This window comes from Podarcis pityusensis (genome assembly GCF_964106645.2).
Source record: "Podarcis pityusensis genome assembly, chromosome: W".
Taxonomy (NCBI): Eukaryota; Metazoa; Chordata; class Lepidosauria; order Squamata; family Lacertidae; genus Podarcis; species Podarcis pityusensis.
In genome coordinates this window covers 34,568,515-34,596,206 of record NC_138045.1, presented here as the reverse complement: position 1 = coordinate 34,596,206, position 27,692 = coordinate 34,568,515, and the positions used below count along the sequence as shown (strand labels likewise).

General features: G+C 46.4%; 1 long non-coding RNA gene and 2 pseudogenes across 4 annotated transcripts in view; 1 reads left to right on the top strand and 2 right to left on the bottom strand.

Moving 5' to 3' along the window:
- LOC308467663 (inositol polyphosphate 5-phosphatase OCRL-like) overlaps positions 1 to 25,994 on the bottom strand; it is a 36,082-nt pseudogene extending 10,088 nt beyond the window's left edge. The window contains exons 1-9 of the transcript XR_013991572.1: positions 25,741 to 25,994; positions 21,019 to 21,187; positions 19,497 to 19,696; positions 18,107 to 18,208; positions 17,676 to 17,790; positions 16,823 to 16,943; positions 16,505 to 16,715; positions 10,078 to 10,189; positions 8,128 to 8,237 (exon numbers count right to left, since the gene is read on the bottom strand). The product of XR_013991572.1 is annotated as an inositol polyphosphate 5-phosphatase OCRL-like (transcript). The remainder of the gene's footprint in view (positions 1 to 8,127; positions 8,238 to 10,077; positions 10,190 to 16,504; positions 16,716 to 16,822; positions 16,944 to 17,675; positions 17,791 to 18,106; positions 18,209 to 19,496; positions 19,697 to 21,018; positions 21,188 to 25,740) is intronic.
- The window catches only part of LOC308467690 (adhesion G protein-coupled receptor D2-like), a 634,294-nt pseudogene that overhangs the window by 379,991 nt on the left and 226,611 nt on the right, over positions 1 to 27,692 (bottom strand). The window lies entirely within an intron of this gene.
- Positions 1 to 27,692, top strand: part of LOC308467817 — a 466,381-nt gene that overhangs the window by 268,580 nt on the left and 170,109 nt on the right. The window lies entirely within an intron of this gene.

The following is a 27,692-nucleotide window of genomic DNA, read 5'->3' as shown; positions in this document are numbered from 1 at the left end:
GTTGGACTGCCTGAGGCAACACACAAGGCTCACCCAGTCAAACTTTGGCTCCACACACGGTCTGTGATCTTGACCATGGTCAACAGCTGGAGATGATTGTTGGGATTCGCAGGATGATGAGAAAGTCTGCAGGCTTCAACAGGCTGATGCAATACTCTGTGAAGTGCTGGGTCAGAGTGACTCAGCGGGAATGTGATTGGCTATCACCTGTTTTAAAAAGGAAAGCCTGTGCAACAGTTGTGTGGTTGTGGTGTGGTGGTTGTGCTGTGGTGTGGTGGTGCTGTGGTGGAGAGTGTTTGTTTGCCTTAAGGAGCAGGTGCTCTGTATGGACTGTTTTTGTAAATACTTGTATATAGCTCACATTAAAAAGACTGCACTGAAAAAAACTTGGGACTCTGAGCGTTTCTGCTGAAAGCGCTGCGAGGAATTCGCGACAGGGTTATGGGCCCAGCACGCTTCCACTGCGCAAGAGTACAGGTGGCAGTTATCTAGCCGTGGGTGCTGGAGGTGAGCTGCAGGGATGGAGCAGTCCAGAACTGGCGTGTTGCTGGAGAAGCTGACGGCCACGAACTACAGCATCTGGTCGGTCCGCATGCAACACTTCCTCAAGCATGAGGCCCTGTGGAAGGTGGTGGAAACTCCACCGCAGCCCCCTGAGGAGGATGAGGACGACAATGAAAAGCTGGCACTAGCAGAGGCCCAGCTAGAAAAGGATGAGAAAGCTTTGGCTACGATCATTCTTGGAGTGGACGACAGCCAGCTAGTCTACGTAGCTGATAAGGTGATGGCAAGTGAGGCGTGGAATGCGCTCAAGCCTGTCCATGTGCGAGAGACAGCTGGCTCACTGATAACATTGACCAGGAGACTGTACCGGTGTTGGAAGAAACCGGGGGACTCCCTGGTGAACCACCTAAAATTCCTAACAGGCTGTTTCCAGGAGCTAGCCTTAAGAGGGAGGCCTGTGGGGGAAGAGGACAAAGTCTTTATAGTCCTGAGTTCCCTTGATGACAGCTATGATATGCTGGTCAGTTCCCTCGAGTCTGTACAGACTGATAAGCTGACTCTGGAATACGTTATTGGGCGGTTGTATGCAGAGGAGGACAGGCGTGCAGAGCGAAAGATGACCTCAGCCCAGCTGTTGGAGCATCCCAGAGGGAACAACAGCCGGGAAGAGCAGAGGTGTCGGGAGTTGGAGAAACAGCCAGGAGGAACTGCTGCAGACCAGCCGGTGGTCAACAAAGTAAAAAGGTGTTTTTGCTGCAAGTCCAGTGGACATCTGCTGCAGGACTGCCCGAGAAAACAACAAAAACAGCAGAAGCACAGGAGGCAGCAGAGAGAGTCTACTGCTTGGGTGTCTGCAGATGGTCAAGAAAAGGAAGAGCTGTGGGTTCTGGACAGTGGAGCTTCTCAAACCTTTTGTAAAAGAAAAGGATTGCTAACTGATGCTAGGGCTTCAAACAAAAAACATGTAAGTCTTGCTACGGGCCAGAAAGCTAATGTGGTTTGTGAGGGGGAGGTTGTGTTCCCACAGCTGGGACACACATTCAGGAATGTGTTGTGTGTGCCTAGTTTGCAAAACAATCTCCTGAGTATTCCAGACTTGGCAAAAGCAGGCTTTGAAGTAAACTTTGTGGGAAATCAGTGCCAGATAAAGCAAAATGGGGCAGTGTTGGCAAATGCTAACCTTAGAACTAATATGTATGTACTGCAGTGTGAGTCTAAGGTTGCGAATGTGCAAAATGTCCCAACCCATGATATGTGTATTCATCTCCTGCACAGGCGTCTGGCTCATGCTAGCTTTAAGGTGCTGAACAAAACATTGGAGTTGTGTGGGGGGATGAAAAACATTAAAAGTTGTGATAATTACTTAGACTGCAGTATCTGCAAGGAGTTTAAAAGCAGGGCTTGCCCAGTAGCAAGAGCAAGCCAGAGAGAAACCAAAAAACCACTGGAGTTATCGACTGCTTTTTTCGCGGAGTGAAGCCGCATTGCTGTTGCCGGAGAGCGCTGACTTTTTCCTGTGGACAATTGGACTTTAAACAACTACCCGTGAGTAGAACGCAAAATTGGATCTTCAAATAATTTAATTTGGCACCGAAACGGGGAAGGTTTTAAACAGGAAGTCCGCCTTCCCCTTTCTTGTAAATAGATTGAAGCAAAGACGTTATAAGCTAAAGTCTTTGGAAGCTTTTGGCAAAGGATTGAAATTTCATCGGTTAAAGTTACAAAACCACCCCTGGAAGCAGGAGAAGGGGGGGGGGGATTTTTGGACTTAGCGAGCCTGCAGGAGGGAGTGAAAAATCAAATTATCACTGCTCCGAACCTGGAAAAGGGCTGCCAGAAAAAGGGAAATTTTGGGAGAGTTCATTGACTGTGAACAGAACATTTTTGACAACTAGTTATATAAGAGAAAGATACTGTTTCCATTGTCCTCTTCTGCGTTTGAAAAAGAGGAAAAGTAACTGAAAAGTGAAACTATTTTTATGGTCTGAATTGTGCTTGAAAGGACTGATACAAGTGGAGACTGTTTCCCTCTAGAGGGAGTTTTTGAAACTGTCACAGGACTGCACCAGCTGTATGATAAGTAAGTGTGAGAACTAGAGATTGACCTTGGACCACTCAAAATGTTGATAGGAGAAACCATTGTGACGGTATTATGTAAGATAAGCTATTCACTGGAACAGCTCCATAAGAAGACAGATGACACTTCTTTTAAAATTGACAATTTGGATCAAAAAGTAACTAATTGGAGTCAAAAAGTGAGCATCAATACAGGAACAATTCAGGACTTGGCACAAGAAATTACTTTGGTTGGACAGATTGCGGAGGAGAAAGAGAAAGCTGTGGTGGCTGAGCCTAAAGTAATACAAGTGGGATTTTCAGCCATACAGAAGCAAATTGAGGACTACAAGTTGAGGCCTTCTACGATTGAATCTAGAAAAAGCCAGATTTTGAAGATTGGATCCCGGCTTGGACGGAAGAAGGAAAGTTGGAAAGATCCTTCTATGCAGGGATTAACTGACTTTTGGGACATGGACTTGGGTTTGGAGGAGACTGGAGTTTTGGGGGCCTTGGGATTTGGAGGAATATTGAAACATGTCATGAAACATCTTATAGACCTCAGCTTTAACTATGGAAATTTGGCTGACTTGTCCGGAAGGAATAAAAGTATTGCTAGGTTGGAGTTTTCTCGAGATTTGCTTTTTGGCACTAAAGAATATGAAGAAGACCTGCAGAAGGGACCTGGAAAAGACTTAAGAGCCTCGGACATAAGATCTCCAGGTTGATGGACTATATGGATTTGACGGAAAGGATTGGCAGAATCCGAAACCAGGGAGAGGAGATGGTGGATGAAGATTAGAGATTTTAAAGTTTATATATAGAAATATTGCAAAATTAATGAATGATAGAAAAATGGTGGGAAGAAATTTTATGGCTTTAGTAGAAATGTTATAAGGAGTTAAGGATATATGAGTATTTAGTTTTTAATGATAAAAAAATATGTTAAGATATTTATAATAAGACAGAAAATAGAGAAAGATGGAAAGGGTTTGCTGAAACAATTAATAGAAGTGGAATACAAAAAGGGAGGTGAGAGGAAGTAGAGGAAACAAGGGAATGAAAAATAGAGTATGGAAAGGGTGTGATTTATGTTTTTAAATGGTTATTGTTTTGTTTTGTTTAGGGTTAGGGCTTTGTTTAGTTTAGTTTAATGTGATTAGGTTGTGTTTTGTATTGTTATATATTGTATTGTATTGTTCTTTTTTTCCTTTCTTTGTTCTTTCTCTTTTGTTTCTTTTCTTTTCCTTTTCTGTAATTTTTAAAAGTAATAAATATTATTTTTTAAAAAAACAACAAAAAACCACTGGAGTTGATTCATGCTGATGTAACTGGTCCTTTTCCACCAAGTGTCTCCCATAACAAGTACTGTTTGATCCTAGTGGATGACTATTCTAGATTTGGCTGGGTCTATCCATTAAAGCAAAAGTCTGACGTTGCCCAAACTTTGAAGTTCTGGGTAGAAAGGCAACTTGGCGAAAAGGTGTGCTCTATTCAGACAGACAGGGGAGGAGAGTTTATGGCAAGCTCCCTAAGAAACTGGTTGTGTTCCCAAGGGATTAAACATAGGCTTACCAATGTGGCAACGCCTCAGGAGAACGGAGTAGCAGAGCGTAGGGGAGGTGTCTTGCAGACACAAATGAAAGCATTGTTAGCAGATGCAAATCTTCCAATTAAGTACTGGGCTGAGAGTATTAAGACCGCGAATTATATTGGGAATCGCTTGTGGTCAAGGGTACTAGATGACATACCCTATAAAATTCTCTATAACAAAAGTCCCAGTTTGCAACGTTTGAGAATCTTTGGGACAAAGGCGTGGGTTGACATACCTGTAAAGAACCGAAGAAAAGGTGGGAAAAGGGCACAGCAGTTGCTATTTCTTGGGTATGAAAGTGGTACGAAAGCCTACAGGTTTGAAGATGATAAAAATCTTTTGAGTTATAGTCGATCAGCCAGCTTTAATGAGCAAAGAAATTGGCCCAAGATACATGCAAACCTGCTGCCAGAAAAAGTTTTACTGCCGAGCGTACCTGTTGAGGCAGCTGAAACAAAGCTAAGAATTGGCAGCTCTCCCAGAGAAACTGAAAGGGAGGAGGTAAAGGTTGAGCATTTTTCTCCAGCTGCTAGCATGGAGCAGTGGGGAAAATAAAGTGCAACAGGGACAGGAGGAGGTAAATCTCCAGAATCAATCCACCCCCAAAGCAGTCCTGAAGGTAGCCCAGGGGGTGAGATTAATGAACCAAGGAGGTCTGCAAGAAGTAATAAAGGTCAACCTCCAGACCGTTATGGGTTCCCAGCCACCATAAACCAGGTTTGTGTAACTGAGCCAGAAAACTTTGAAGAAGTGCAAGAGTTACCTACTCTAGAGAAAGAGGCGTGGTTAAAGGCAATGCAGGCAGAGTATAACTCTCTGCTAAACAACAATGTGTTTGTACCTACAGAATTGCCTGAAGGTAAAAAGCCCATAAGCTGTAAGTGGGTTTTTAAAGTGAAAAAGCTGGCTGATGGTAGTTGTCAGAGGAAAGCCAGGTTGGTTGCAAGGGGCTTTACACAAAGGAAAAAGATACATTATGATGAAGTGTTTGCCCCAACAGCAAAGGCTGAAACAGTAAAATCAGTTTTAGCAATGGCAAGTCTGAGAGGGTTAAAAGTTAATCATTTTGATGTTGCCTCAGCATATTTAAATGCTCCTATTGACACCGAGGTGTATTTACAGCAAATACCACGTTATGAGCTGGAAAAAGACAGCATGGTGTTAAAGCTGCAAAGGGCACTATACGGTTTACACCAAAGTGCACGTCTATGGCATGAATGCATAGACACAACTTTGAAAAAGATGGGATTCAAACAAAGCCTGGCTGATTCCTGTTTATATTCAGCAATGGTGCAAGGAAGTGTTTGTTATTTACTTTTGTATGTTGACGATATCTGTCTAATAACAATTGCACAAAAGCAAGTGTCTTGGTTTATAAACAGCCTAGGTAACAAATACAAACTGAAGTATTTGGGAGAGATTCAGAATTACTTAGGAGTAGAGGTTCAGAGAAATGAAGAGGGCGTCTATTATCTGAGTCAGAAGGAAAAAATCGAAAAGTTACTGAAGACATATGGAATGGAGAGGGCAAATGAGGTTGACACTCCCATAACTACCCAGTACAAAAATGAACCAGAAGGGCAAAAATGTGAGAATGCAACAGCATTTCATTCTCTGTTGGGTTCTCTGTTATATTTAAGTTGTTGGACAAGACCCGACATAACATTGGCAGTGCACATGTTAAGCCAAAGAAGTGCAGACCCGGCTCAGAGAGATTGGGTAGCACTTAAAAGAATCCTAAGGTATCTGAAAGGCACAAAAGATTACAAACTGGTGCTGGTTACAGGATATGATCAAGTGTATGCATACGCTGATGCCAGCTGGGGGGACAGAGAAAATGGAAAGTCTACCACTGGCTATGCCATATATATTGGAAATGCCCTGGTTCAGTGGAAATCCCAGAAACAAACATTTGTTGCCACAAGTACTTGTGAAGCAGAGTACTCAGCCATAAGCGAATGTGTGTCACAAATAGAGTGGTTTGCTTGTCTAACAAAAGAGCTTGGAATACCTTCTGAAATGCCAATCACTGTGCTAAGTGACAACATGGCTGCACAACAGCTTGCTAACCAACAGAACTTTAAGAGCAAGAGTAAACATATTGCTATAAGATACGGAAATGTGAAAAATGCTTTGGAAAGAAATGTGTTAAAGGTACAGCACTGTAACACAAAATGTAATGTGGCGGATTTGTATACAAAATGTTTGGATGCTCCTAAATTTTGAGACTTAAGAGAATTATTAGGTCTCAAGCCTTTGACTTAAGGAGGAGTGTTGGGATTTGCAGGATGATGAGTAAGTCTGCAGGCTTCAACAGGCTGATGCAATACTCTGTGAAGTGCTGGGTCAGAGTGACTCAGCGGGAATGTGATTGGCTATCACCTGTTTTAAAAAGGAAAGCCTGTGCAACAGTTGTGTGGTTGTGCTGTGGTTGTGCTGTGGTGTGGTGGTTGTGCTGTGGTGTGGTGGTGCTGTGGTGGAGAGTATTTGTTTGCCTTAAGGAGCAGGTACTCTGTATGGACTGTTTTTGTAAATACTTGTATATAGCTCACATTAAAAAGACTGCACTGAAAAAAACTTGGGACTCTGAGCGTTTCTGCTGAAAGCGCCGCGAGGAATTCGTGACAATGATGGGGCTTGGGAGTCCAACTTCTGAAGGGGCGGACCTTGCAGGTGTGCAAGTATTTTGCCTCATGGAGAGAGTTGTTAGGAAATCAAAAGCTGCCTTCTACCAGGTCAGAATGGATTTCTGACCTACCCCAGTTTTGACTCCTACATTGCAGGGGGTTGAACTAGATGACCCTCATGATCCCTTCCAACCCCATAATTAATTAATTAATTAAGTCTACTCTGGCTGGCAGCAGCTCTCTGTTGCCCAATCCTTTTTCAGGTGGAGGTGCCATAGAGTTTCAACTTGAGACTCTGCATACAAAGCATATGGCACACCACCAAATTATGATCCTTCCCAAAAGCAATGGGCCCCGTTATTTTTGTTCAGACACTATTTTTTCAGTGATCCAAGCTTCAAGACATGTAAAAATACCCTTTCTGGCACCTGAAATGCTGCCCAAAGGAGCCTGCCGTTTTCCGGCTTCGTCACTACATGTTCCGCCTGTCCTTTTGATTTCCCCATTACCACAGCAAGAGAAATTAAACTAGCAGGCCTAGGTGGCTTCTTACAGTTGTCAATAACCACAGTAATATGCAAAATCATGGGTGATGAGGCTCAATGGCTACTAGCCATAATGGCCACAGAACATACTCCACCAACAGAAGCAGTATGGCTTGGAGGAGGGGAGTGTGCTGTTGCACTCAGGTCCTGTTTGTGGGCTCCCCAAGAGGCATCTCATTGGCCAATGTGAGAACAGGATGCTGGGCCAGATGGACCAATGGCCTGATCCAGCAGGGCTGCTCTCATGTTCTTATGCCCTGGCAGACTCATCTTGAGAGAGCACCAAGTCTAATTCCCAGACTTCCTTGACACAAACAGGATTCTCATTCAGCCTGCTGCACCTTTCAATGAACTGCAACACCGGTTATACACACCATGAAACAGAGGATGCTGGTTATCAGGACAAATGTGGGGGAAAGGCTGCTTGTGGAAAAGGAGCCAAAACATTTCCAGAGACTTTGAGCAGGGATGGGTTGAGGAAGACAACATATCACAGCCTTGCATTTCACAACTCGCCTAGCAGCCTTTGGCAACCAGGAATTCCATGCAAGCAAAGTGCTTGATGTCCATTCTGGCTGCAGAGGAATGGAAGTCCATCCAGCCCTCAACTCTATCCCTCCTCCACCAGCTTGCTTAGCAGAAAGCAATTTTTAAAATATATATTTTTTACTAGCCTGCTCAAGAGGATGGAAAGGCAGGACACTACTAGCATCTCAGCAGACTAGGAAAAACAAACAAGCCTTGCAGAAGAATGATTTAGAGGACTTACTTACAAAGGCTCAACTATCAAGCAGGCGCTTACCTGGAGTCCCAGCGATCTGTTTTAGAGTTGAATTTGTACGTCGGGATGAACTTGATCTCTCCTTCTGTGAAATCAGCAAAAGCTGTCTTTTGGGTACGCTGAATGTTTAGCTAAAGCCAAAAAGAAATCGCTTATCAGCAGAGAAGCAGAAGACCCCCTGTTGCCTGACAATGGAGTCTATTAACAGCCACTATTGTGCTGGAAGACCAAGGTGAAGTACTAGTAGGGTAAAGGTAAAGGGACCCCTGACCATTAGGTCCAGTCGTGACCGACTCTGGGGTTGCGGCGCTCATCTCGCTTTATTGGCCAAGGGAGCCGGCGTACAGCTTCCGGGTCATGTGGCCAGCATGACTAAGCTGCTTCTGGCGAACCAGAGCAGCGCACAGAAACTCCATTTACCTTCCTGCCGGAGGAGTACCTATTTATCTACTTGCACTTTGATGTGCTTTTAAACTGCTAGGTTGGCAGGAGCAGGGACAGAGCAAGGGGAGCTCACCCCGTCGCGGGAATTCGAACCGCCGACCTTCTGATCATCAAGCCCTAGGCTCTGTAGTTTAACCCACAGCGCCACCCGCGTCCTTACTAGTAGGTTAGCCAGGTGCAAAAAAAGGGGTATACCTGCTGAAATCCTATCTTATACCCAATTATTAAAGGTACAGGATGTTTGTGCATTTTTGCCCCTAGTCATCTTAAATTACTTTGCTGCATCACACAACAGGAAAATCCTCTAACTCAGGAGTAGCAGACACGTGGCCCTCACAATGCTGCAGAACTACAATTCCCATCATCCCTGATTACTGGCCATGATGGTTGGAGCTAACAGGAACTGCAGCTCAGTAACATCTGGCAGACCACAGGTTAGGCATACCTACAATAGACAATGTTATATGTACCAATAATCCATACAAACTATTAAAAACAACCAGAATACACCCCAACACTATGAACAACTGCAAAACCATCCTTTTGCATCCTGCGTTGGCTCCCAGTACATTTCTGAGCACAATTCAAAGTGTTAGTGCCAACCTTTAAAGCCCTAAATGGCCTCAGCCCTGAAAGAGTGTCTCCATCCCCATTGTTCAGCCCAGGCATCAGGGTCCAGCACCGAGGGCCTTCTGACGGTTTCCTCACTGTGAGAAGCGAAGTTACAGGGAACCAGGCAGAGGGCCTTCTGAGTAGTGGCACCTGCCCTGTGGGACACCCTCCCGTCAGATGTCAAGGAGATAAGTAACTATACAGCCTTTAGGGAAGTTTTTAATGTTTTATGATGGTTTTGCATATGTTGCAAGTCTCAGGCTGCCCCCCCTTGCCTTCCTTGCAGCATCCTTCTAAAAGGGCTAAGGCATGACTACGCTCACAGAGTTTAAATCCACCATAAGGTGCAGCAATCAGGCCTCTGTTTCAACACAAAATACCAATGATCCTTATGCCAAGTGGGAGAAAGGTCGTAAAGATTATGAACACACAAACCTTGGAGAGAAAAATTAAAAACAAAAAGCATCAGCAAATTAATTTGATTTAATGGAAGTATCTGCTGATAAGAACATGTGAGCAATGCAGATTTTCCAGATAGATGCAAAACCTAGAGCAGGAAACCTTAGACCTTTAGATATTGCTAGACAACAGCTATGCTGGGGCTGATGGGAGTCCAACAAACATCTGGAGCGTGTGCTGAGCTAGGAAAGCCCTTTAACTGGGAAATTGCAGAGCAGTCCTATTTATTCCAAGGCAACCCTCCATTTTAATTGGGACTTGCTTCTGATTAAGGTTGCACAAAACTACAACCTTAAAAAGCATTTGTAGAAGTCACAGTCATTCTATGTTATAGCTACACTTTGCTCCTAACTGTCTGAAAGTGGTTTCTCTAGCCTAGGCTGGGGTATCCCAGACAGAGGAAATAAACAGGGCAATATCCTAAACCACCACATATAACACAAATATCTCTCTCACCTGGTCGTAGGTCAGAAGTCTCTGAAGTTCATTTTTAGTGATCAGAGTTTTCACATCATTGGCATCAGGAAGGCAAAGCCTGTAGTTCAGATCACCCAACCAGATGACAATGCTGGAAAAAAGCAATGAAACCACAGCTACAGGCTAGCTCACAGGGTCAGGGGGCGGGGGGCAGCCTGCTGCCACTTCCTGCAATATGTAGTAAGACTGATAACTAGGACTGGGCAGTATGTGTGAGGAGAACCTGAGCTTACAGCGTTAAACAGCTCAGAATGTGCGTCCTGCCTACTGTGGGGTGGAGAGACTCTGCGTCACATCCGAGAGTCTCAGTCCTTTGTTCTATTCTGCTTTTGTTTTTGTCTGGGACAGACACGTTTGTACGATGTTCCGTACTCTACTAGATAATGGATAGTTTCTGCTATAAATAAAGTGCTTTTAGTTTTAGTAACTTTGCGTGAGAGCCTGATTTATGCATATCGAAGCACAGAAGACAGAGGCTTATTTTCTGACCACTACTATACTCTGCTTTTGCTCAGAGCTTTGGAATGCCTTTGAAGGCCTGGCGCAGCAAGGAAAGCCCGCCGGACTATTATCTCTCTGAGCAATAAATTACTTTCAGAGGCCATGGAGTCGAAGTTTTTACGCTGTCAGAGAAAGCCTGCTTTTATGTGCTGTGTGCTGAAAAGCTTTTGGCTGCTGAAGAAGGAAGCCCAGCTCTGAGACCCTGCCTGGAGGAAAGCAGGGGGTCTCACTGGCTGCAAGCTGTGTGCTGCAAAGTGTCGCTGGAGGCCTCTCCTCGGAAGCCGGCTGGTACGCGTGAGTACTTCTGAGCCCCAAGGGAGGACTGGGGGAGGAGATGGCTGCTCTCCAGGAATCTTATGATGTCCCGTTTGAGAAGCTCAACAGCCAGAACTGGGAAATCTGGGCCAGAAGAGCACGGGGGTTGTTTTTGGCCACAGGGCTCTGGAGTCCATTCCAGAAGGAGCCGGCCCCACCCATGAAAGCTGCTGCTGGAGCTGGTGCAGCAGACGTGGAGGCTGCTCTGCTGAGAGAGAGAGAGAGAGCGCAGAGAGAGCAGTGAGAGCTCTGTATGCTGAGAGCAAGTGTGGATGCTTTGCTGTTGCCCCACCTGGAGGGTCTCAAGACTACTCAGGCCACCTGGCAGGTGCTGAAGAGTCTGTGTGAAAGCTCAGCAGGAGCCAAGGGCCGAGGGGAAGCTGAGGACCCGGTGGGGGCTGAAGGCCACATTCCTGAAGATACAGCTGGGAGTTGCTGCTTTGTCTTCGAGAGGCCACGTCATGTAGAGGCCCGAAACCAGAGTGCTGGGGAGCATGCAGGCCCAGGCTGTGCACCCAAAGGTGGGGGTGCAGTGAGTGCAGGAATGGCTGGAGGGGAAGCTGTGAGAGCTTTTGCTACATGCCGCTGTTATCGGTATGGCTCTCCCTCCCACCTCATGAGAGACTGCCCAGTGGAGGTGCAGGAAGGGCCCAAGGTTGTCTCCCGGAGCAACCAGATTAAGAGCTCTTTGAAACGTGGGAAGCAAAGCCAAAGACAGCTGGCAGAGACGGCCCTGAACATAAACATTTAGCAGCTTCTATGGCAAGAATCAGGAGCTGTGAACAGGACGCTGTGCTGTTTTTTGTGATTGACTCAGGAGCTTTGCATCATCTCATGCCCTCTGGTGGTTTTCTGAGGAACTGAACCTCTGTAGTCTCTGGAAACTCTGTCTGTTTGACAGATGGGACTAAGCGTGCTCTGACGCAGACTGGCTCACTGTTTTGTTCTTTCTTACAGAATTTGATACAGGCGTTTGTTGTTCCTGGACTGTCCTGTGCGTTGCTATCCGTCACCGCTCTTGTTGCTGACAATTATAGAGTCTGTTTTGAGAATAACATGTGTTCTATTTCCAGGGACAGGCAACAACTTATCAGTGTGGAATGTAAAGATAGGCTGTTTGTGCTAGAAGCTTCTCTTGCAGGTCCAGATGCCACGGAGGCAGCTCAAGCGTAATGTGCCAATGTTCCAGTCCATGATGCATGTGCTCATCTCTGGCATAGACGTATGGCTCACGTGTCATGGGGTTACGTGAAGAAGATCCCAGAATGCACTGAGGGGTGCAAAATGAAATCCTGTGCTAAGTTTCTTGAGTGCAGAGCGTGTAAGCACGCAAAGGTGAAAACGTGCCCATACCCAAGGTCTGAAAGGATGACCACTAGGCCTTTTCAGTTAGTACATGCAGATTTGTGTGGCCCGATGTCAGTAACCAGTCTGGGCGGGGCCAAATTTGCTTTGGTGCTGATAGATGATTTTTCGAGGAATGGCTGACTGTTCACTCTTAAACACAAGAGTGAGGCTGCGCTGCTAATCAAAAATTGGATTGCGGCAGTGGAACTGCAGTTTTCCACATGCATGCGAAACTTTCAGAGCGACCGTGGCGGAGAGTTCACCGGGTCTGCGCTGCAAAGTTTCTTCCGCCGGAAGGAAATTCAACACAGGTTGACAGCTCCACACAGTCCCCAGCAGAATGGCGTTGCAGAACGCTGGAACAGAACGCTGCAGGAGATGTCCGCAGCGTTGCTGTTTGATGCTGGGCTCCCACAGCGCTTTTGGGGGGAGTCTTGGCGGACGGCCAATTTTACCTTGAACAGGTCGTTTAATTCAGTGGTAGGGGACACACCCTATTTTCTGCTGCACGGCAAGAAGCCCAAGGTGCATTTCTTCTGTGTTTTGGGCTGTGAGGCTTGGGTCCTCATACCAAAGGCCAAACACAGAAAGGGTAGCCCTAGGTCCCAAAAGATGATTTTCTGTGGGTATGAGCCAGGGACCAAGGGGGTGGAGATTTGCTTATCCATCAGGGAATCAGTCCAGAATTCTGCTCAGCAACAGTGCTGAATTCTGTGAGCAGAGTGGGTGGACACGCATGCATGGGAACCCTGATATTCTTTCAGAGAGTCTGCTTGACTCTGCTGATGAAGAAGAGGAAGAGGTTGAACCTTTTGTTGAGGCACAGAGTCCAGACCCAGATCAGGTAGAGGGGAGAACTTCTCCTAAGGCTGTGAAGCTTGAACACAGCAGTGCTCCTTCTTCTCCCATAAGGTCAGCTGAGAAGTCCAGACAGTGCAGCAAGTCAGAGGGGGAGCTCTCTGATGCCAAGGACGTTCTGGCTGGCCCTAGTGGGTCAGAGGGGGTATCTGAAGTTGGGTTGCGCCGTTCAACTCGGGCAACGAAAGGGAAACCTCCTGACAGGTTTGCAGTCACTAGTGTGTGGGTTGGTATGGCACAGTGTGAACCTGAGAGTTTCGAGGATGTTCAGAAACTGCCTCAGGAAGAAGCCAGGAAATGGCATGAGGCGATGCAAAAGAAGATGAGCTCAATGGAGTCTCTAGGTGTGTTCTCCCTCACGAAGTTGCCAGCGGGCAAACAGGCCGTGAGTAGCCGCTGGGTTTACCGTCTTAAACCCACAGCAACTGGAGAACCACAGTACAAGGCTAGGCTAGTAGCCAGAGAGTTCACGCAGCGGAAGGGGCTGTATTATACTGAGGTATATGCTCCAACTTCCAGAAGTGAAACTCTGTGCATGCTCTTAGCCATTGCTGCACAAAGAGGTTTGCTGGTGCATCACTTTGATGTGGATGTAGCCTACTTGAACTCAGACCTCCAGGAGGATCTGTACATGCTTCCTCCTCCAGGGTCTGAGGGCAATGAGCAAGGTACTGTATGGAGACTTCACAAGTCAATTTACGGTTTGAAACAATCGGCCAGGAATTGGAACTTGTGCCTGAATGAAGCTTTAGAGAAGCTAGGTTTCAGGAAGAGTCTTGCTGACAGCTGCCTGTACCTTAAAGGGTCAAGAGAGTCACAGGAAATGGTGTTAATCTTTGTTGATGACATCATTTACACCGCAAGGGCAGACAAACAGGTACAGAAGTTTGCCAAAGAGCTAGGGAAGCGGTTTCAGCTCAAGAACCTGTGTGCAGTAAAGATCTACCTGGGCGTGGAGATAGCTAGAACTGAGGATGGTAGCTTCTTGCTCAGTCAGAAAGGCAAGATAGAGCAGTTGCTTGAGAAGTTCAGAATGTCTGATTGTGCAGGGGTTAGGACACCCATGGAGACAAGCTATGTGATGGACAGTCAGCAAGCAGAACGTGCTGAGTTCAAGAACGCTGTGCTCTTTCAGTCAGCTCTGGGTAGTCTGTTGTATCTGTCCCAATGGAGCAGACCGGACATTGCTTTTGCTACCAATCAGCTCAGTAGGGAAGCTTCAAAGCCCAGTGTAAGTGCCTGGCATGGTATCAAGCATTTACTGCGTTACCTGCAGGATACCAAAGACTTCAGTCTCAAACTGTCAGCTGCAGGTGAGATGAAGCTCACATGCTGGGCAGACAGCGACTGGGCAAATCTGGATGACAAGAAGTCCGTATCCAGGGTGGTAATAAAGTTTGGGAAATCTCTTGTTGGGTGGAAGTCCCGGAAGCAAAGTCTCGTTGCGCTGTTCTCTACTGAGGCTGAGTTCAGCACACTGTCAGATTTGTGCCAGGAACTGGAGTTCTATAGATGCTTGGTGCAAGAGATCTGTGGGGATTGTAGCTTGCCCATCACTGTTTGGGAAGACAATCAACCCTGTCTGAAGCTAGCAGAATCTGGGCAGTTTAAGGCCAGAACCAAGCATCTACACATACTTTTCCAGAATGTATGTCAAAGTGTTCAGTCAGGTTTGATACGGCTGAAATATTGTGCCAGTCACGATAACTTGGCTGATGGTTTTACTAAACCATTGAGCTTCCAGCATCATGGGGAGTTCTGTGGTGGTTTGGAGTTGGGGTAAGTGGTGATACTTGCTTGCCCCCAGTAGTGCAGGACGAGAGGGGGTGTGAGGAGAACCTGAGCTTACAGGGTTAAACAGCTCAGAGTGTGCGTCCTGCCTACTGTGGGGCGGAGAGACTCTGTGTCACATCCGAGAGTCTCAGTCCTTTGTTCTATTCTGCTTTTGTTTTTGTCTGGGACAGAAACGTTTGTACGATGTTCCGTACTCTGCTAGATAATGGATAGTTTCTGCTATAAAGTGCTTTTAGTTTTAGTAACTCTACGTGAGAGCCTGATTTATGCACATCGAAGCACAGAAGACAGAAGGCTTATTTTCTGACCACTGCTAGACTCTGCTTTTGCTCAGAGCTTTGGAATGCCTTTGAAGGCCTGGCGCAGCGAGGAAATCCCGCCAGACTGTTATCTCTCTGAGCAATAAATTACTTTCAGAGTATGATCATATTAGGCTAGTGCTCTGTGAACTACACTGGCTCTTGAACTGGTTCCAGGCCCAATTCAGAGTATTCCATTTGGCCTTTAAAGTGTTTCAAGGTTTGGGAAAAGGGTACCAGAAGAAGGCCCACTTATTTTTGCACTGCCTCTCCACTGACTAGAATCTTTAGCAGGGGCAGCCCCTTCCCAGGGAACACCTGCTCTTTCAAGTATGACAGGGCCTTTTCAGTAATGGCACCCTACCTTTTAGAATAATATTCCCAAAGAGGTTCACCTGGCCCCTGCTTTGATGTCCTTTCAGCAAACACTTTTAAAATTTCCCATGGTTCTTTAATTCATGGGTAGGGTGCTTGTTGCCCTCCAAAAACTGCTGTAGTACACAGGAACATAGGAAGCTACCTTATATTGAGGCAGACCATTGACCCATCAAGCTCAGGACTGACTACATGGACTGGCAGCAGCTTTCAGGCAGAGATCATTCCCAGCCCTATCTGCACACACTGGTGACTGAGCCTGGAACCTTCTCCATGCAAAATGGCTGCTCTGCTTTTGCATTACTGCCCTTAACAAATTGCAACTCCCACCCCCCTGCCCCACCCCGATCACTGGAGAAGTTGCCCACATTTGCTATAATCTAATCTAATACATCTCTGTCACTAGGTTTAAGTTGCTCTCTTTAGATCTGCTGCTATTAAGGTACTGTTTAGATGCTTTAAATTATCTTGAGGTGCATTTCTGATTATTATTTTAAATAAGCCACTTTGGGGAAGAAATCCCCACAATTAATGAATTAATGAATGAAGCCCAGCACTCGCTTCCACAGATGTTTAGTATCTGTCTGCCCTGAATGAAGCAGGAGCCTACAATGCTGGGCACTTCTGGCTGCTCTAGTAGAAACCTTAGTGGTGCAGCTGCAGCAGCAGGGATTGCTGACACTGCACCCTTCTGGTGTTGCTGAAGTGGAACTCTCATGAGCCCGTCAGCAAGGCCAATTCTTAACAATTATGGGAATTTTGGTCTATCAACATTTGGAGAGCACTATGCTGCCTACCCTTGAGCTACACACAGGCAGGAAAGTTACAGAAACATGACTCAATTTGCTTCTCCAGATAGCGGAGACCAACAAGTTACATCAGCCAAGGCTCTCTCCCTCCAAGCCCTCGAAATGCACTCGTGTTTCATGATTGTCAGCTGCAGCAGACCCTGGTCAGGGGGCAGGAAGCTCATCTGGGCGCAGATATCCTTGTAATTCTGGTTTCGGCGCTTGAAGTCTTCCACGTGGGCAGCAAGGTGGGAATTGACAATGCAGAAGCTGGTATTGTTGAAGACAAACCTCACGGCCACACACCCCTTGTTACCCTGCAGGGGCGGAGCAAAGATGGCTGTTAGCGAGCAAGCAGGAAAGAGGGGGGAACTGGTTGGCAGAGATTATAAAAACAGATAGACAGACAGAAAGATCAACGTAGGGAATTCCGCTGTCAGGGTCTACTCCCCATCTTCCCCATGATGCCTGTGCCCACTGTCTCCCTCATCACTTCCTTGATGCGGCTGAGCTGGTCCTTCTTGACAAAGATGAGCAACATCATTCCGACTAGACGCACCAGCTGCACCTAGAAGATGCAAGGTACTGGGATGTCTACCAGCTTTGTTCATTGCTTGCTGTCATGGGCTGGCTGGATGCAGATAGGAGTGGTAGGTGGCACTAAGTGGGGATCCCCCAAGGGAAGAAGGCTCAGAGCCAGGGAACTGGTGGGGGGACGATGACGCTGAGTTGTCAGAGGGAGAAGAGGGAGCAGACTGTGAGCAAGAGGAGGTGTTGGAAACTGAAGAGGCAAGAGGGCAGGAAGATTCTGTGGCAAACAGCAGTCCAGAATCAGAGGCAGAAGTGGAGGCTGGAGGCGGGGTTCAAGAGGCAGAGATCAGGCAGGCTGCTGAAGAAGCCAGGGGGTCTCCCCATCCTGCTGCGATCAGCTCCCCTCCCTGCTGGTCTCCCAGAACACAGAGAAATTAAGAGGATGGAGCAAAGACAGTCAAGGTGTCAGAGTCTCAGGTTGCTTGGGAAGGCCCAGGGGGAGGTGGAGACTTAAGAGAGTGGTGGGAGGGTAGCAACCTTCAGCCTTCACAACTACCTCACTGGGGCAAGAGCTGTTGGGAAAGGTTTCTGTGATCACTAGGCCTGCATGGTTTTGATTTCTTTGAATAAAGAATTTTGGCTTCTTTTGAATAAAACACCACTGACACCAGGTGTTTTTTATTGCTGACCTGTTCCTCCTCCTTCTCCTCCTCACTCCAGCTCCTGACAGCTGTCTGGCTGCTGAAGAAATGGGTGGGGTTGGACTTACTTTCTTGTACTTGGATTTGGAATGCAAAGCCTTTTCCACAGCTGTCAGCCACTCTTGCTCCTTTGTCGAGTCCAAGTAGAAGAAAGCCTCTGTGCTCAGGTCCAGCTCCTGGAACCTAATGCCAAAGTGCCATCAGACACAATACACATCCCTAGCACTGAGGCCATCCTTCCCCCAGAGCCTCCTAGGCCTCTGGCTATCTTTGATGCTGCTGTAATCCACTGCCCACAGGGTGAAAGGATGGCACTGCCACATTCATTATGGCAGAACGTTGCTTCCTGGCTAAAAGATACAAATCCTCAGGATTCTCCTATTTTGTTCCAAGTTGAAAGTGAAAGTCTTCACACAACAGGACCTCAGTTTAGAAAGTAGCTGTGTGGAAACAAAGACTCTGAGAGAGGGCTCTCTGAAAAGCTATTATGTCTGCTCACCCAATGCAGTAGATATCTGGGGGTTCAGGGTCACAGTTCAGCCAAGGTTCCAATCTACTGTCTGGAGACTGCCCATTCACATTCCATGTCCCCACGAAAATCCTGCAAGGAAGAGAAGGATGTGGAACTGCAGGAATAGGACTCCAATCTGCAGACGTGCTGGTTAAATATGCAAAGACAACAGGAGTGTGTGGCAGGTAGGATTACAAGGGCAGGCAAGATCAGGACCAAGAACAAACAAGTAATACCAGTCACTTCTTCCTCAACTTAGCTATTCTGGGCCCCAAATGAGCTTTGCTAATGAAAGAAAAAAAGCTTTTTCCTTGTATTTTTTAAGATGTGTCAGCCAGCCTGATATTTAAGCACTATCCCAGTAGCCACAGGCAACCAGAAATTCTTTGAAGGCAAGTGAGTTGGTTGATCTCTCCATTCTTCCTTCACCTGGCAACCTGGTTTCCAGGCTGGCTTTCAGGGAGCAGAAAACCACCTCTCAGATCTGTTGTGCCAAGCTTGTTTGCTAGAAGATTACCCCATAACACCCTTGTCCGCTTTGCAAACCTCCTAAATGGCTAGCATTCTGTGTTTCCATGCTGGCCATGAAGGAATGGGCATTTCCCACTCTGAAAACAGCACAGAAATACAGCCTGTCTAGTAAAGGGGTAAAAAGAGCAAGCTAAACAGCCTCTGTAAAACAGTAAGATCTGAAGCTGCTAACCACATACTGATAAACATATCATAAAAGCAGACATTAAAAACAAATGGCCACTGGGTACTACTAACGGTACGAGGAAATAACCAAAGCAAAAGCTTTGTCTGAAGTAGTAAGCTTAGCATTATAAGGATGACCCACACCAAGTTTTTTTTTGGGGGGGGGGTCACACCTCCCTGTCCTCCAGCACAGCTTTTAGGAGGAGTTCCAAAGGTTTTGCTTCAGTTTTGGATTAACTGCATCTTGTCACAATGTCTGAAGCTGCACAAACTGCTTAATTTGAACCATGGCTCATTGAAACAAGCCAACTTCCAATCATGGGTTTACAAAGCTGGTAAAATTAACCACCATAGGATCTGGACACACCAAACTGTGGTTAATTTAAAATACAAGTGGAAGCTTCCAAATAGGCTTGGGGTGGGGGAGAAGTGTGCAAACCTGGAGGAGAGGCTGCTGTCCTGCTCATAATATGAAGCCACGGTTCAGTATGTGGCACTAAGGAAAATTACCCACCACAACTAATACTTTAAATTACCCACCCATGTGGCCTGAGTGAACAGGACAGACTTTGCCTGGCACCCAACAATAAAGCTGTCATGTAGATGTCGCTTTCTCCAACCCCAACTATGATACAGGTTCCACTGGTGTTTGCATGGTGTTTGCACTTTTGCATGATCTGACCTGAAATTCTAGGTGTTGACAGATTCCTTCTCTCTCTTGGCGAGGACGTGCTTGATGAGTCCCTCTCTCTGTCCGGACTGCGTATGTGTGGAAGGCACAAAGAGCTTGTGCATAGTGTGGGTCACTTGGGGTTGCTTCTTGCTCATGCTCTCCTTGTCACGGATACGCCAAAGGGAGATGAGAACAGAACTCAAGTAGTCCTTAAAACCAAGGAGGCGGGAGGGCACAGTACACCTCTAAGGCAACTTACAGCCTGCTTGGTGGCAGCGGTGGGGGTGGAGGCTCCCAGCGGGCACTCATTTGCTGATTCTGCAGGTTTCTTTCCTTCTCCATGAAGTTATCCTCGAATCCCAGAATTCCGGAGAGAAGAAAAGACTTCTGAGGTTAGAGAGGCTTCAGAACCGTTTGGGGAAGTTTCGGGAAAGGAACTTAGAAAATACTTAACTGCAGGAAAATGTTCCTGCCTCCCCACAGCACCACATTTACCGGACAATTGCCTCTCAGCTTATGCACGTTTAGGAAGGATTGTGGAGGCAACAGGTCCTCCCCTCAAGGCCTTTTCCTCTAAAGGAGGTAGACTGGTCTTCTCCAATCCTCTGGCCACTGCTGAGTTTTCCAAACTTGCTGGCATATTGCGTGTAGCACCTTAACAGCATCATCTTTAACAAAATTTAATAGTTCAGCTGGAATATCATCACTTCCACTGGCCTTGTTATTAGCAGTGCTTTCTAAGGCCCATTTGACTTTGCTCTCCAGGATGTCAGGCTCAAGGTCAGCAACCACACTACCTGGGGTGTATGAGACATCCATATCTTTCTGGTATAATTCCTCTGTGTATTCTTGCCACCTCTTCTTGACGTCTTCTGCTTCTGTTAGGTTCTTTCCACCTTTGTCCTTTATTATGGTAACCTTTAGTTCCTCATTCTTTCAGCTTTAACCCTTTTCCCGCCTCTATTAATAATTCTCTGTACGTCGGCCAATTTCCTCTCTTATTAAGAGGTTTTAATGCTAATTCTTCAACCGGTGAAAGCCACCATGGAGTTTTGGGTTCTAAAAAATCTTTATGTTTATTCCACACTTTTATAAGTGTTTTTCTTATTATATGATTATGAAAACCTTTGTTTTTTTTTATCTTTCCCATACCATAAATATGAATGCCAACCAAATCTATTATCATGTCCTTCAAAATCTATTATTTCATCTCTCTCTAATTTAATCCAGTCCCGAATCCACGTGATGCAAGCTGCTTCATAATGCAATTTTAGGTCTGGAAGGGAGAAGCCTCCTCTATCTTTAGTATCTATAAGTATTTTGTATTTTATTCTAGGCTTTTTCCCATTCCAGACAAACTTAGAAATATCTTTCTGCCAGTTGCCCTGCCCTTGCATGAAGTCTTGGGTTTGCAATTTTGGGAGAGGGAAGACTGTCTGTGGCACTGGGGAGCAGGCAGGCTGGCGAGGCCCCCTAGATCTAGAGGCCCTAGGCTTCAGCCTACTTAGCCTATACATAAATCCGGCCCTGCCTGTGTCACAGTGATCACAGGCCCATTGATCACGTGCAAGGCATTCTGCGTGTTGGGAAGGAGCCTCCTGTTCAGGGCCAGGTGGAAGAGTGACTCCGCCAGATGGTTGAAAGGGGAGGAATGCCCATCCTCATCTGCTGCAGCAGAAGACTGGGTGGTGGGGTCAAAACTGATCCCGTGGAGCACGTGAGGAGTCAAGGCTTCCCGCATGAAGGCCTCGCTTCCCCTAGAAGTCCCTGCCTCCTGGTCTGTGTTTGCTTTCTTCTTCAGGTACAGCGCCAGCATGTTCTGGATGGTGCACCTGCTTTAGGGGGAGAGCTTGTAGAACTGGTCCACACTAGAAGACTAGCCATGAGACGGGTGAGACTCCTGCAAGGCGTCCCCAAAGTCAGGGGAACATAAGCGCATTTGAAGAGCTTTGCTGGGTCAGGCCAAGGCCCATTCAGTCCGACATCCTGTTGGCATAGTGGGTCCTTCCAGATGCCCGTTTTTGTCGATTCATGATTGTTTCTATTCATGATAGTAGGAGGGCAGTTATATGCAAGACTGTATTCAGTACTGTTCGTGCCTGCAAAGCTTTCGGGACAGACATACTCCGACCCTTCCAACCAGTGCCCCCTAACTTCCAGCTGAAACCAGGTACCTTGTTCATACCACAAATGTTCTTCACTGGTGAACCATGGCGTCTCAAATTCCAGGGGAGCTCTGTACGATGCCAAAATTCAGTGCCCCCACGCCTCTCAACGTCTATTCAACATCATAGTTGCGGTGTCCCCTGTGGGGCCCGCAAGGCTTCACACCAGTGTGACCAAACCAGTTGCACTCCCCTAAATCCACGTAAATGTTATGGGGGGGGAGTTGTCCCACTTAAGTTGCACTTTATAGCTCAAGAGGGCCCCTTTGGCTGATAATAATATAGTAGCACAGGAGACGCATCACAGAACAAAAAAGTCTGCAACAAGTCACTGACTGAAGTAATAGTGCCGTAGTGGGCTGTAGTCCAGGCACAGGCAAACTTGGCACCCTGCTGTTTTGGGACTACAATTCCCATCATCCCTGACCACTGGTCCTGTTAGCTAGGGATGATGGGAGTTGTAGGCCAAAAACATCTGGAGGGCTGAGTTTGCCTATGCCGGCTGTAGTCTATCATGCCGAAATCCTTCAGGAATTGTGTGCCCAGCTCCATCTGAGTCATCATCCAGGCACGCTGTAGAGCTGCATGGATGAGAGATGGGCATATTCGGCCAGTCAGGGGTGAAGAGCTTGCAAGATCCCCTGTACTGAGCAGAAAAGCAAACTCTTTGGCCTCCGAGATCTCTCCCAACTCTCAGCAGCCCTCACTGTGAGCCATACTAGAGGAATTTTGTCCTGCTTTTGCTGAGCTACAACACAGGAGCTCACCCCCAGGTGGCCATGATGTGGTAACCCTGGTGAAGCATTGCAGAGCAACTGAGAAAGCAGAATGATGTTTGCGTGGACAGTCCATTAGAAAGCTGCACTATTATTGCATCGATAGCACATTGCAGAATACGGCCCCCCTCCACGCAAAAACATCCGTCTGGAGGGACAGTAGCTTTCATTTCGGAGGTTGTGGTCTTACATCTTCCTATTTATTTATTTATTCAAAATTATTTATTTATTTCATAAAATTTATACACTACCAGATGGTAAGAAACATCAAAGCTGTTTACAGAAAGATAAAACCATAAAATCAGGAAAAACCTACAGTACATTAAACGCTGAAGAAGTGAATACCAGAATAGATCAGAACTCACTCCCAAGGTACGGGGAAGAGACATGGCTAAGATGGCAGGACAGCTTACTCTATGATGTTAACCCCTTCATGCACTAATTAGACTGAAGCATGTTGGTTATATGAGACTGGTTATCCCACACAACATGCTCTCACGCAACCCATGCCCTCCAACTGAAACCCCATTTCCTGGACAATATCAACATTGTGTTTTGTGCCTGTGAACTGCACAGTGAATAGTTTTATTAGAAAAGAAAACAGCCCGGTGTTTCAGCTTCTCAAAGTTGTTTTATTCAGTGTGATGCTAACAGCTTGTCACACCCAAATCCTCCAAAGGAATCTGCCAAAGTGCTTTTCCAGGCAAAAGGGAGCAGAGGGAGAGAAACCAAGAACCTCAAATTCACTAGACCAGGGATGGGGAATTGTGTGGCCCTCTATATGTTGTTGGATTCCAGCACCCCTGACCATCGGCCATGCTGGCTGAGGCAGAAGGCCATTGGATCTGGCAATATCTGGGAGCCCAAAAGATTCCCTGCCCCCGCGCTACACAAACAACCAGGCACTCAGCTGTGAGGCATGCCTCTTACCGGAGGGAGGGTCACGTCAGAGGCAGCTGTGGCATGAGGGTGCTGGATCATGCCTTTGTGGGCACATCTGAGGATTAATGAGGACCCCCTAGGAAGCGTGCTTGGAGATCTTCCTTACCATGTGGCTCTCTGGCAAAAACACAACAGTACTAACAGCCATATGGAACCACATCTCAAAGCTGGATCAGACTTCCCAGATCCTGTAGCCTACATCAGGAGGAAGTCTGGGGCAGATGGGCCTAGAGTGGGAGTCAGAGCTGCTCTTAGGGCTGCATGTCTGAAGCATGGGCAGAAATCAATCAATCAATAGACTTTATTTGCGTAGCCGACAGGCCATAGCATCAAAGGACGAAGACAGACAAAAATACATTACAAATATAGTTACCATAAAATCTTATGACCTATTAAAATAATCTCAGTACTTAAAACTTGGCAGAGGTAATAAAATACTAATAATAAAACATAATGATAATAATGATAAGATCCTAGGTGAGGAATCCGGGTGACGACACTGATGTCATTCAGATAGCAGCTCTTAGTCTCATTGCTCTCTCGATAAATTTGGCAACCTTCTCTGTTGTCGAGCTGTTCTGGTCGGCTAGGAGTGAGAACAATTTGGCTTCACAAGAGTGGCCCGGTATGGCAGATAGGACCGGCGTGGTGGTATCGTCCCTGAGATCTTTATATAGGGAACAAGACAGGAGAACGTGTGACACAGTCTCTACGTAGCCAGCTCCACAGGGGCAGAGCCGGTTCTCGAATGAAATTTTTTGATATCTACCTTCAAGAACAGCTGAGGGTAACATATTTAGTCTGGCCAGTGTAAAGGCCCGTCTGAGTTTTGGAATGGTTAAGGTAGACAAATAAGGTGCCCGAAAATCAAAGTGGGAGGGGGGCAGATAAGCGTACCAAGCACTAAATTTCTTAATATAGGTCAGATTATTCTGCTGCTCAATATCCTTCATGTGCTGGTTGATAATGGTTTTTGCCTTGGGGAGACCCATTTTCAGGAGATGCTGTGCTTGGAGGCCACATGTAAGTAGTTTTTGATGCACTACTTTGGACCACCGACTTCTATGAGCATCTCGTGCTACTAGAGGTAGTAGTCCGGATGGGTTTAAATTTAAGCGAAGCCAATAGTTGAATGTTCTTTTTTTTCTTTCTTTCTTTCTTTTTTTTTTTTAATAATAAATTGAATAGTTGAATGTTCTTAACCAGGTTCGGGTTTCGACGGAGAGGAGGCCAGTCTCCAGCCGCAGGGCTGCATTTGGCGCGCATGGTGGAACGGCTAGAATCTGTCTTAAGAATTTAGACTGGACCGTTTCAAGTGTGCGGCAATGCTTTCCCGTCCAGATTTGGGCCCCGTACAGTAATTGCGCCAAGGGTTTTGCTTGAAAGACCTCCAGAGCTGCTGGAATATGTCTGCCCCCCTTCGTAAAATAAAAGCGAGACAGTATTTTGGCGCTTTGAGATGCTTTTTCCCTAGCATATTTATGATGGGCCTCCCAGGTCCCTGTTGACTGGAAAACTACTCCGAGGTATTTGAAAATTTTGACCTGTTCTATTGGCTGATTGTCCATCTCCCATCTGTGATGTCTGTGTCTCCTAGCGAAGACCATGACTTTGTTTTTTTGGTGATTAACCACCAGTTGATCTCTCCTGCAGTAGGCTGAGAATTCTCTTAGTAGCCTTTTGAGGCCTACTTTAGTTCGTGATAAGAGAACCGCGTCGTCCGCATAGAGGAGCGCTGAAATTGATTTTTCGGCCAGTTTGGGGGCATGAAGCTCCGGGGATGTTAGGTATTTGACCATGTCATTTATATATAAGTTGAATAAGGCCGGGGCTAAAATACAGCCCTGCTTGACTCCTTTGGTGGCTGGTACAGGGCCAATTAGTTGCCCATTTACTGAGGTTCTTACATATAACTTGGAATCTTTATATAGGCTTTTTATCAAGAATAGTATTTTTTTGTCAATGTTGGTAGTATTGAGTTTAGCCCAAAGTTTGACTCGTGAGATCGAGTCAAAGGCCGCCTTCAGATCAATAAATGCTGCGTATAGAATCCCACGTGTTTTATTGACGTATTTGTCAATGAGGTATGCTAATACGAAGCAATGGTCTATTGTTGTTCTGCCCTGTCTGAAGCCGGCTTGCTCCTCTGCCAGAACTGCCTCAGTTTCCATCCAGTCAATTAGTTTGATGTGGAGGTGTTTGGCATACAATTTGCTGGGGATAGTAAGGAGGCTAATGGGTCTATAGCTCGCTGGATCTGCCATAGGACCCTTTTTGTAGATTGGGATGATTACTGCCTCTGTCCAGCAACCAGGGATTATGCCTGTTGAATCAATGTATGTAAATATTGATGCCATTATAGGCACCCACCAACTGATATTGTTCTTCATGAGCTCTGCTGGAATGTGGTCTATGCCCGGGGCTTTGTTGTTTTTCAGTTGGGCAATTAGTTTCCCCACCTCCTCTATGGAGACAGGAGGCCAATATGGTAAGTTCTCGGAGTAGGCACTTGGATCATTGTGCTGAGCTTTGTCGTCATAGAAGAGGGTTTGAAAATATTTCATCCACTCCTGGGGTTCTACAGTACATGTGGGGCCAATCCGCTCCTGGCCCAGGAGGCCCATAATGGTACGCCAGAAGGAGGTTGAGTCTTTCTCATTCGAGGCCTTCACTAAGTTACACCAGGCCAGTCTCTCAGCTTTTTGTTTTTTTACCTTTAATAGCTGTTTGTAGTTTCGTCTTAGATAGATGTAAGCCATAAATAGCGAGGGTGCGCCGGTGTTCCTGTAATTCCGATAGGTTGATCTCAGGCGTTTCCTTGCTTGTCTACACTCCAAATCAAACCATCTCTCTTGATCCATTGCCCGCTTTGTAGCAGAATTAAGTATCTCAGTTGTTAGGAAGGTCTTTAGTCTTACTAATAACTCGTTAAATGAGTCCATGGCCTTTCCCCCGGTATTAGCTGATACAATGGCTGAGTAGATGGTCTTCACGTCTTCCGAATGGAGGAGATGAGTTAGCTCTGTATTGAGCATGGGGGTCCATTTAATTCTTCTGGGGGCCGGTGATCCCAGATTAACGATGGGGGTGTAGTAAAGGTTAGCCGTGGGTTTGTTAAATGATGGGCCATTGAGCGCTAAAATTAGTGGAAGGTGGTCACTTTCGGTGTTATGTCCCACTTGAAACTTCGACACAGAGTTATAGGTGAATCTTGATATCAGAATATAGTCTATCACACTTCCTCCCATCTTTGAAAAATGGGTATACTCCCCTGGGCGATCCTCTTCCTTACTACCGTTTAATATCATCAGCTCCCTTCTTTTTGCGACCTGGGCTAGACATAGCCCCGAGAAGTTGCATTTATTGTCTTTAGAAACTTGTGAAACGCCTGCTTCGGTTGGACTTTCAGGGTCCTGAATCTGATTATATTGGCTGTAAAGATTGTTATCATCAATTCCCATACGGGCGTTGAACCCCCCCCCCCCCCCGATTATAATCAGTGTAGAAGGGTGGGAAGATTCTATGGACTCTAGGAATGCCTCTAACTCTGCCCAGTTAGCTTTCACTATAGATTTTTTTTGGCAGGGGGGCAGATAGACATTGACCACTACCAGTGCATCTCTCTTAGATTTGAGTAGGACTGCCGTGGCTAGTGAATTGCAGTTTGGGAGGGCTTTTAAGGAATGTTCAAGCTCTGTGGAGATAAGACTGGCTAAACCTCCACTAGGCCTACCTCCCCTCACAGATGGAGTAGCAAATAGGGAGTGACAAGAATACCCATTGAACAAAATGGGGTCGCTGTGCCAGGTCTCCTGCAGGAGGATGATATCGAATCGCTTAAGAAACATTGCAAGTTGTTGATTGTTTTTCTTAGCGCGCCATCCTGCAATGTTCCAGGACAGCAGCTTTAATTCTCTGTCCCTCCATGGTGTAGATTTGTTGGGTCCACGGTGTCCAGTGACCCCTTTACATCTAAAAAAACACTCCCATTAAGTTTGTCAATAGGCATCTGCTGCATAAGGGAATGATTATCCATAGCTCTTGGGGAATTAAGGGAGTGGTTTGGACTTGGGGGAGTAGCTATTTCATTTGGGGAGAGTTTTAGATAGTTGAACCAAGTACTCGGAGATGTGACAGTCTGTTTTAGTTTTGCCTTACCATACACCAGCGGGGGCTGCGATTGGTCTTCCGAATCTACACGTTTAAAGGCGCCACCCACCGTCCTCTTGTCCACTAGGCACTTGGAGGATATAGGCCGTGTGTGTGAGCCTTCCGTAGTCTCAACATGGGCCTCCTTTTTGGTCAATCTGCTTCTCAGGGTG